The sequence below is a fragment of the Mesoplodon mirus genome (assembly GCF_964341445.2).
Source record: "Mesoplodon mirus genome assembly, chromosome: 4".
Classification (NCBI taxonomy): domain Eukaryota; kingdom Metazoa; phylum Chordata; class Mammalia; order Artiodactyla; family Ziphiidae; genus Mesoplodon; species Mesoplodon mirus.
In genome coordinates this window covers 126,007,235-126,017,065 of record NC_138979.1, presented here as the reverse complement: position 1 = coordinate 126,017,065, position 9,831 = coordinate 126,007,235, and the positions used below count along the sequence as shown (strand labels likewise).

General features: G+C 38.8%; 1 pseudogene across 1 annotated transcript; it reads right to left on the bottom strand.

The window, feature by feature from the left end:
* Positions 1 to 2,327: 2,327 nt before the first annotated feature.
* LOC309803092 (large ribosomal subunit protein uL15m-like) lies at positions 2,328 to 3,461 on the bottom strand (annotated as a pseudogene). The gene has a single exon. The product of its transcript is annotated as a large ribosomal subunit protein uL15m-like (transcript).
* Positions 3,462 to 9,831: the final 6,370 nt, after the last annotated feature.

The window sequence follows — 9,831 nt, the reverse complement described above, 5'->3', positions numbered from 1 at the left end:
CTTAGCTCAATATCCTCACAGTTCACCCACATAGTTGCAAATGGTAAGATTTCATTCCTTTTTATGGCTGAATAATATTCCACTGTATATATATTCCATATTTTCTTTACCTATTCATTCATCAGTGGACACTTGGGTTGTTTCCATATCTTGGCTACTGTAAGCAATGTTGCAATGAACATGGGGGTTGCACAAATCTTTTCAAGTTAGTGTTTTCGTTCCTTCAGGTAAATACTCAAAAGTGGAAATTCTGGATCATATGGTAGTTCTATTGTTAATTTTTTGAGGAACCTCTATGCTATTTTCCATAGTGCTTCACCAATTTACATTCCCACCAATGGTGTAAAAGGGATCCCTTTTCTCCAAATTCTTGCCAACACTTCTTATCTCTTGTCTTGTTGATAATAGCTATTCTAACAGGTACGAGGCAATATCTCACTGTGGTTTTGACTTGTATTTCCCTGATGATTAGTGATGTTGAGATCTTTTCATGTACCTGTTGGCCATCTGTATGTCTTCTTTGGGAAAATGTCTATTCAGGTATTCTGCCCATTTTTTAATTGAATTGTTTGGGGTTTTTGTTATTGAATTGTGTGAGTTCTTTATATATTTTGGATATTAACCCCTTATCAGATATATGATTTGAAAATATTTTCTCTCATTCAGTAGGTTGTCTTTTCATTTTGTTGATAGTTTCCTTTACTGTGGCAAAACTTTTTAGTTTGGTATAGTCCCACTTGTTTATTTTTGCTTTTGTTGCCTTTGCTTTTGGAGTCAGATTCAAAAAAATCATCTCCAAGATGAATATCAAGGAGCTTACCACCTATGTTTTCTTCTAGGAGACTCATGGTTTCATTTCCTACATCAATTCTTTAATCTATTTTGAGTTAATTTTTGTGTATGGTGTAAAGATAGGGGTCCAGTTTCATTCTTTTGCATGTGGCTGTCCAGTTTTCCCAATACCATTTATTGAAGAGACTGTCCTTTCCCAACTGTACATTCTTGGCTCCTTGGCTGTAAATTAGTTGACCATATATATACATAGGTTTATTTGGAAGCTCTCTGTTCTGTCCCTTTGATTTATGTGTCTGTCTTTATGCCAATACCATACTGTTTTTATTACCATAGCTTCATAATATAGTTCAATATTAACAATCCCAGGCAATGATGCCTCCAGCTTTATTCTTATTTTTCAAGATTGCTTTGGCTATTTGGGGCCTTTGGTGGATCCATACAAACTTTAGGATAGTCTACCCTATCTCTGTGACAATGCCATGGGCATGGGTATTTTGATAGGGATCACACTGAATCTGTAGATTGCTTTGGGTAGTATGGACATTTTAGCAAAATTAATTTTTCCAATCCATGAGCACAATATCTTTCCATCTGTTTGTGTGTCCTTCAATTTTTAAATTAACATCTTATAATGTTCAGTATATATTTAAACTACCACAAATTCTAAATAAATTTCAAACAATTTCAAATAGTTAATAATTCTTACTGAAGCTGAGAAACTCAAATAGCATACAACTGAATCATCAATACAAAAGATTTCTTATTGTGCTAATGGTGGACCTGAGACTGTAAGTTCTCAGAAGGCAGGAATATGCCCTATTTTTTTTTTAATTTCGTAAAATAAACAAGCAGGAATCATTTTATTTCTACTGTCGAAGAATTATCAAGAATTATTCAAGATTTAATTGCATCAGGATAAATTAAGCTTTCACTGTGGTTTCAATACAACAGATCTTTGGAAAGCTAAATGAGCCTACTGACTGCTGAACCTTTTAAATTAACTGAGTTTAATTTTCACATGACCAATTGTTTTTATGGCTTATACAATCATTGACCATTTTTTTCAAAAGCATTTAAAATGACTGAAAAACAAAGGTTTCCAAAGTCTATGAAATAAGTAAAATCTTATCAATTAGAATTAGAACATTTACCTTCCTCAAGGAAAAAAATGTTACTGGCTTGAACATTTTTATCTACTCTGAGTTGAGAAAATGAATTCCCTTGGAATTTTTGTCTCAATTTTACTAGCAAATATTGAACTACTTAGAAGCTACTCACCAATCTTAAACCTTCAACTCACATCCCACATCTTAATCATCCCAAGCTGAAGGCTTGCTGTCTTAACGCTGGGTAGCAGCGCTTCCTCGCGGCTACCGAGTAAGAAGATCACCAGCTCATTAGCAGCCCTCTGACCTTGACCAGGCAGCTGACAAAGCAATCCCATCCCACCTGCGCGTTCATTCTGATTTGCAACAATAAGACAAGACCTGGATGGAAAGATGATGGAAAACTCAACTGGAAATTGTCTAAGAATTACACTCTTCCTTGGGCAGAGAACCAGGGAGCTTAGATCTCTGAGACAGAAGCACATAGATCCACCAGATCCTCTACACATTCCTTGCTTACTGTGTTTTTAATTTAGATAAAAAAGAGAGATATGATTACACAGAAAACATCAACATCTGCAGAATTACAAATTAAGCAAATGCCATGGGAAACACGTGTGTTTCAGTCCCTTTCTGGAGCTCTTTTACCATCTGTTGTCTTGGAAGGAACTCAGGAGCTGTAGTACTTGAGGAGATTCTCATCCGTAGGTTTGAGGATTTCCTTATCTGCCATATTCACTACCCACCTGGGAGCAAGACCAAAGAAAATCTGCCTTGGATCTTTTCGAGTACTGAGCATTGAAGAGTTCGTCTTTCGTGATATCAGGTAAAATATAACCATACTTCTTGGCAAGCTCCAGTCTTGCTTCAGGAAATTCAGCAGGATCCGCCAAGTAACCATGATTCCTTGCTTCAGTGTAGTAGGGTACCAGTGCCTTGGAGGTGAGCATTCGCTTGGGAATGGGCTGTCCACGGAGAAACAATGCAATAGGTTTGCACAGAATTTCCAGGTTTCGAGGGTCGTAGAAGGCCGTCGTGACGACACCCCCATTCTTCTCGATTGCAATGATGGCCAGCTCTGAAGCCAGCTGTACTTCAATATTAACTTTCGCCTTAAAGGTGTCAGCACCCTCCTCTACCAGCTGGACACCATAATCCCTTTTAGATGGCTGGAAGGTCACACCTCTCCCATTGACAAGTTGGGTTAAGTCAATAGGTTGTGTAGGATAAACTCGACCCAAATCAAAAAGATACTGCAGCCTGTTGAGAGTCAAAGGCTGATACTGGCGTCTGAAGCTATGTCCTTCATTAAACCCATATTTTGAGATTCGAAGGTAAAATGGAGTGTGGCCTCTCTCAAAGCCCAGCCAGGGTCAGGTTCTTCTCTGTCATTCTCCCTTGTGGCCCCTGCCACATTTTCTACTTCTTCTCTGACCTCTTGGTCATCTTTCTGGTTTCCTGGAGCCCAGGTTTGGCCTCAGGTTAGCCAGGCTCACACAGGGCAGGGCCCGCAGCAGGTCCAGGGCCTGGGGCCCCCTCGCCCCGCACTGGGCCGGCCATGACCCACGTGCCCGACAAGCCGCAAGGGCCGTCAGAGCCTGCCTTATTCATTTTTTATCCTCTTCCTTCTTTGTACCTTAACTCTAATATGTAGATAAGCACCAATATCTTGGAACCATCTAAGGATTAAAAACAACTGACTACTACAGAATTTATTGCTATTATCTTTATCCCAATGATCCTCATGTTCTGCCATTTGCTGGTTCTGAGAAATACAACCATATTTTTAATTATTAGACTTATTGTAGAGCCTGTGAAAATTTAGACCTGCAGACATTTACTTTTTTGGATGTAGAATTTATTCAGCATCTCATCTATGCCTGTTTCTGTGTTAATTACTTCCATACAACATTACCCATTTAAAGTAGACATCATCATCTCCACTTAAAAGATGAAAAAACTAAGACATAGATTAAGTGATCTGCCCAAGATCACATGGCTGGTAAATAATAGAGCTTAGACTAGAATACAGTCTTCCTGACCCACCGGACGGTCTTCTTTCTGAGAGCTCTACTCAATTGCCTCATCAATTTCTGATACATTTTTACATTTCAAACTTTGGACCCCCAAAAAAGTGGGGGCATAATAATGGCCAAGTATTGATGGATAGGAAAATTAAAAGGTAATCCTACCCAGAATATAAAGATCAGGAAGGACCATGGGTAAACACATCAGAGCAATTCTTCCCTGAATAAAAACTGGGAAACTTTCCAAGAAGACATCACTATTAACATAAACATTTTTATGCACTTTTGAAAGTTATCATCTAATTCAACATAATTCTTCACCATATGTCTAATTGGAATCTGTCTGGATTCAAAGATGCTGATGAGAGTGAATATATCAAGGTCAGGAATTGTCTAGCTAAACAAGACTCTAGGTGGTTGAGTTGTACATCTTTTTCCCATAAAACTTTACACTTACTTAATGAGATATCCCATATGCTCAGTCGTAGATGCTTTGATCAGAAGAGGTCCAAGAATAGGAAAAAGCAGTGTTCTGAATTTCCACTTTGATGTTGTTTTGTTTGTTCATTTGTAATTTAGTTGGCTCTAAGTAAAGCTAAAGAGAGAAGATGAAATGTGTTATCTATGCAAATCTTAGTCCTCATAAAGGGAACATAAGAGTACCTAGGAATCTTGGGTGCCAGGTAAATATAAACTTGGTTTCACATCTCTGAAATTAAACTTCCCACTTTCCAGACAGAGAAGTCTGGTGTGAGACCATAGGCAAGTCTTTTTAAGAGGAAATTACAGTTGGAGATGGAGATATTAAAACTCATGATTCTAAAAAAGGGTTGTGACATAGTTTATGGCAATGACTCTCACCCATTCCCAAAGAAAAGCATGATTCCAGTCAAGAGGTGACACCGTCCTCTTTACCCACTGATACACTGCAGGCAACTTTGCCTTCACAAAAGAGGGCTTTCAGAGTTTTAAATAAACAGGTAAGAGTTCCAAATAGTGAGTTAAGAAATGCTATATTACTGGCTTCCCTCCAACTGTGTACTAAATAAGGGTGGGGCTAGGTAAATGCAGGGAACCAGCTAGATTGCATAGAAAGACCTATATAGGAGGTACTTTGTTTGATGGACCCAGTGAGCACAGATAGTCCCCTCCCACTCGGCATGTCTAAAGCATACCCTTGATTCTCGGTGCTTCTGATGAAGTTTCCGCTTCAATGGGGCAATGGCTTTCTATCAAAGAGTGTCATAACATCCTATCAAAGAGTGTCATAACACGGAACTTTTCTAATTGATGTGGAGAGCTCTGCAAGAGCATATTAGTTGTAAGCCACAGCATCACCTCCCTTTAAGGAGAGGGAACAAAATTTAAACACACAGGGAGACAGAGAGATAATGAACTGCCTTCTTGGCAACCCACCACTCTATAGCCAATGGGGTCGCTGTGACAAGTTATGAAATTCGAGTCAAAATATTTAACTCAGCCACTTATTCAAGTGGTAGACCCAATTTTAGGCACCCCACAGTTAGGGCACCAATAGAGAAAAGTCTTCTCTTCGTTTTCTGCAGTAGCACGTTTAACTTTTAGCATCTGTGGGTGTTCTGTTTCCTCTAATAAGGATATATCTGTCTGTAAAGTATACACGTGTATTTCTACCAATGTAGCAATAACTGATGAATACAGGAAACTATAATAATCTGGATAGTTCCAGAAAAATATAGGAACTAGACTAAGAATAAGAGAAGATTACTCCTGGAAGTCTTTCAGAATAATCTGATAGAAACAGCCTATCAATAGGGTATAAGAGGGTGAATTAGCCAAAATGCCCCCAAAGAAATGCTGATTAGACCAACTTAATCCATAGCTCCCAGAAGATGAGATCTCTGGGTCACCCTAATGGAGCCTAATGATGTAAACTGTACAAGCAAGGCAGGAAATTCTGTGGCTCAAGAGTCAAGGGTCAGGTTAGAGAACAGAGTGAGCTCTAGGTAATGAGCTGGAAGTGGGAAAGGGGAGGAGAGGAGTTCGAAGATGAGTCTCTGAATTGACTCCTCTGGGTCCCCACGTGCTCACTGAGTCAAGGCCTGAAAGAACCTGGTTACAGGCTTTTGTGAGAGGTGAGGGCTCCTTAGTGGGAATATACTAACACATAAATAAAATGCACTCATTTTAAATATGCAATTTGATGAGCTTAGACAAATGTATATACCCATATAATCATCACCCCAGACAAGATATAGAATATCTCCACTATCCCAAAAAGTTTCCTCAAAAAAGTTTCCTTTATACTCTCACCCTAAGCTGCAGGCAAGCACTGATCTCATTTCTGTCACGGTGAATTATTGTCTGTTCTTGAATTTCATATAAATTGGGTCTTACATTATATATGCTCTTTTTGTCTGGCTTATTTGGTTAAGCCAATGTCTTTTGTATTCGTCCATGCTATTTTTAGTGGTAATTCATTCCTCTGTACTGCCAAGTAGCATTTCACTGAATGAATAACACCACAATTTCTTTATCCACTCACCTGTTGATGGATAGTTGAGTTGTCTCCAAGTTTTGGCTATTATGAATAAAGCTGCTATGAACATTCATGTACAAGTCTTTGTGTGGACATATGCTTCCATTTCTCTTGGGTAAGTATCTAAGAGCACATTTCTGAATCATATAGCAAAGTGAATGTTTAACTTTACAAGAAATTTCCAAAAAGCCGGTGCCATTTTGTAGTCCCGTCAGCAACATATGAGAGTTCCAGTTACTTCACATCTTTACCAGTGCTCAATATTGTCAATCTTTAATCTTAGCCATTCTAGTCTGTGTGCAGTGATACCTCGCTATGACTTTAATTTGTATTTCCCTGAATAATGTTAAACATTTTATGTGTTTATTGGCCATTCATATATCTTCTTTTATGAAATGTCTGTTCAAATCTTTTGCTCATTTTTAAGTTGTGATGATTCCTGCTATGTTGACTTCAACTTTCGACTAAGGATGACAGCACGTCTGGTCAATTTGATTTAGAGCGAGTAATTTGAAGCTTCCTAATGGCACTGCTAGGCTCAAAATTATTAGCCAGGGTTCAAGTGAAAGGGTCAACAACACATGGAATGTGTAAATCAGATCATATCACTCTCCTGTTTAAAATCTGCAAATGGCTTCCCTTGGCCATTTTATTCCAATTAGAGTAAAATCCAAACTCTTTACTTTGGCCCCCAAAGCCTCACGTGACATGACCTCTGTGTCCCTCTCCAACCTCACCTCTTGTCGCCTTTCCCTCACTCACTGTGCTCCTGACACTTCACGCTTCTTTCTGTCCCCCAAACACGCCATATTTGTTCTTGCCTCTGTCCCCTCTGCTTGGAATTATGTTCCCATAGAGCTCAGTGTGCTGCCTTCTTCTAATCACTCAAGTCTTAATTTTAATGTCAAGACTTCCCTGCCTAATCCTGATAAACAGCACCCCTCAGTCCTCTATCTAGCACTTGTCACTATCTGAAATTATTTTACATTTTATGCGTGTTTATTGCCTGTTTTGCACCCACTAGAATTCATACTTTAAGAGTACAGAACTTTATCTTGGTCACTGATGCATCTCTGTGACCTATAAACAATGCCAGGAGCATAGCACCAGCTCATTAACTGTTTTTTGGAAGGGAGACAGGGGTTGAGAAGAGAGGAAAAGAAAGCAGGTTTTCAGAAAAGCAGAAGATAAGGCCCCTCACATCCAGACTCTTACTGTATATGCAAAGTGCTTAGCTCAGGGCTTGGCACAAAGGCTATTTCTCTTCCCCCTCAGCTGTTTGTCCCTTCAAAAGTCCTCAGCCTCTAGAATCAGAGCGACCTTTGCCAGAGCCATGGAGGGTCATCGTTGGAGAATGCACCATATGGATTCAATCTGAAGGCATCACCACCTTCCAGGCCCCCTAGTCACAACCAAGGGTGGTTTGATTTGTGACATGAGGTTGGTAAGAGAAACAGGGTAGCTTTGGGGGGTAGCTTTTGATCAGAGAGGGAAAAGGGACATTTCAGATATTCTTTTATAAACAACCAGTCTCTTTTTGGATAGCCTCAAGTTTCTGGAGCATTCTCTCTTCCTCACCGTGGCTCAAAGCTTTCAGCTTTCGCTGTGTTTTTATCCTTTTCTCTGAGCCTCTTCAGCAACAAAAAGCTTCAGTTTGCTTTCTCTGTCATATTCCCATCTGCCACTTTTAAACCTCATTTGTATTCCTTCTAGTTTGTAATCTGATCACTTTTATCCTTTATAACAGACTTTAAACTCAGTTTTTTAATTCAAATTGGAAATTCAGTATAAGAAGTGGTTTTCTTTTTCTCTTCTCCTTCTAGTTTTCAAATATTTTGCTTCTGGTCACTTAAAAAATTATGACAGATGGATGGATGAGTGGGTGGATGGATAGATGGAGAGATAGATAAATAGATAGATATAATATTATCCATATTATATTTGTGTCCTTGTGGTTTGGGAGCATCTTTCAAGGGGCCCATGGCTGGTGACCACACAGAACTACTCCAATACTTGCTATGCGTTCTATATCCAATGCAAGTCTATGAAGCACCTGTTCTCTGCCCACATACGAACTAATAAACAAAGTCTCCCCCTCTTCTAATTAGTATACTGTCTATAGAGTCATAGACTTTCTCCTTATATTTAGTAACAAATCAAAAGAAAAATTAAAAAAAAACTACCCCCAAGGTTTGAGCCAATTATATATATATATAACACTTCCTAAATTAAATGAACCCCTTTTCCTTTCAGATTCCCTCTACAGCATTCTTTTGTGCATTCAATCATTCATTTCATAAGCAGTTAGCAAAAATCTATCATGTTCTAGACACTGGATATAGGAAAGAGCTGGGGAGGTGGCTGACATGTACAGGAAACGTTTAAAAGTATGCAGTTCCCACCTTTAAAGTCCTGTATCCTTAATGAAGTACTAAAAAATTACACATCGTATGTTGTATTAATCAGGGTTCTCCAGAGAAACAGAATCAATAAAATGTGTATATATATAGAGAGATTTATTTTAAGGAATTGGCTCCTGGAATTGTGGAGACTGCAAAGCCCGAGATTCTACAGGGTGAGCCAGGAGGCGGGAGACACAGGAAGGAATTGCAATTTGAGTCCAAAGGCCGTCTGCTGGCAGAATTCCCTTTCCTCCAGGACAGGTCAGCCTTTTTAAAATTAAAGCCTTCAACAGATTGGATGAGGCTCACCACATTATGGAGGGTAATCTGCTTAATCAAAGCCTACTGATTTAAATGTTAATCTTATGTAAAAAATATCTTCACAGAACCATCTAGAATACTGTTTGACCAAATATCTGGTACTGTGGCCTAGCCAAGTGAACACATAAGATTAACCATTACGTATGTGAAACAATCAGAGAACAATATAAGACAATCTATATTAAATACAATAAACTGAAGGGTCAAATCATAGGTGATAAGAGTGCTAACATTTACTGAGCACTATTAGATGCCAGATCCTCAGCAGAAATTAGTTAATACTCACATTAAACCTTTGGTAGATTATATATAATATCTGCTTTTACAGGTGAAGAAGATGAAGCCCAGAGAGTTTGAATAACTTGTCCAAGATCACTTAGCAAGTATTCTAACCCAGATAAGTGTGGCAACAAAGTCCTTGGAAAGCTAGGCAATATAGTATTCCAGGTGCACAAGGAGGGTAGTGGAGGAAAGCTTGGCTTGGTAACATTAAAATTTCTTCCCCTAGAATGTAAATTGGTGCAGCCACTATGGAAAACAGTACGGAGGTTCCTTAAAAAACTAAAAATAGAGCTAACATATGATCCAGAAATCCCACTCCTGGGCATATATCCAGAGAAAACTCTAATTCGAAAAGATATATGCATCCCCTATGTTCATAG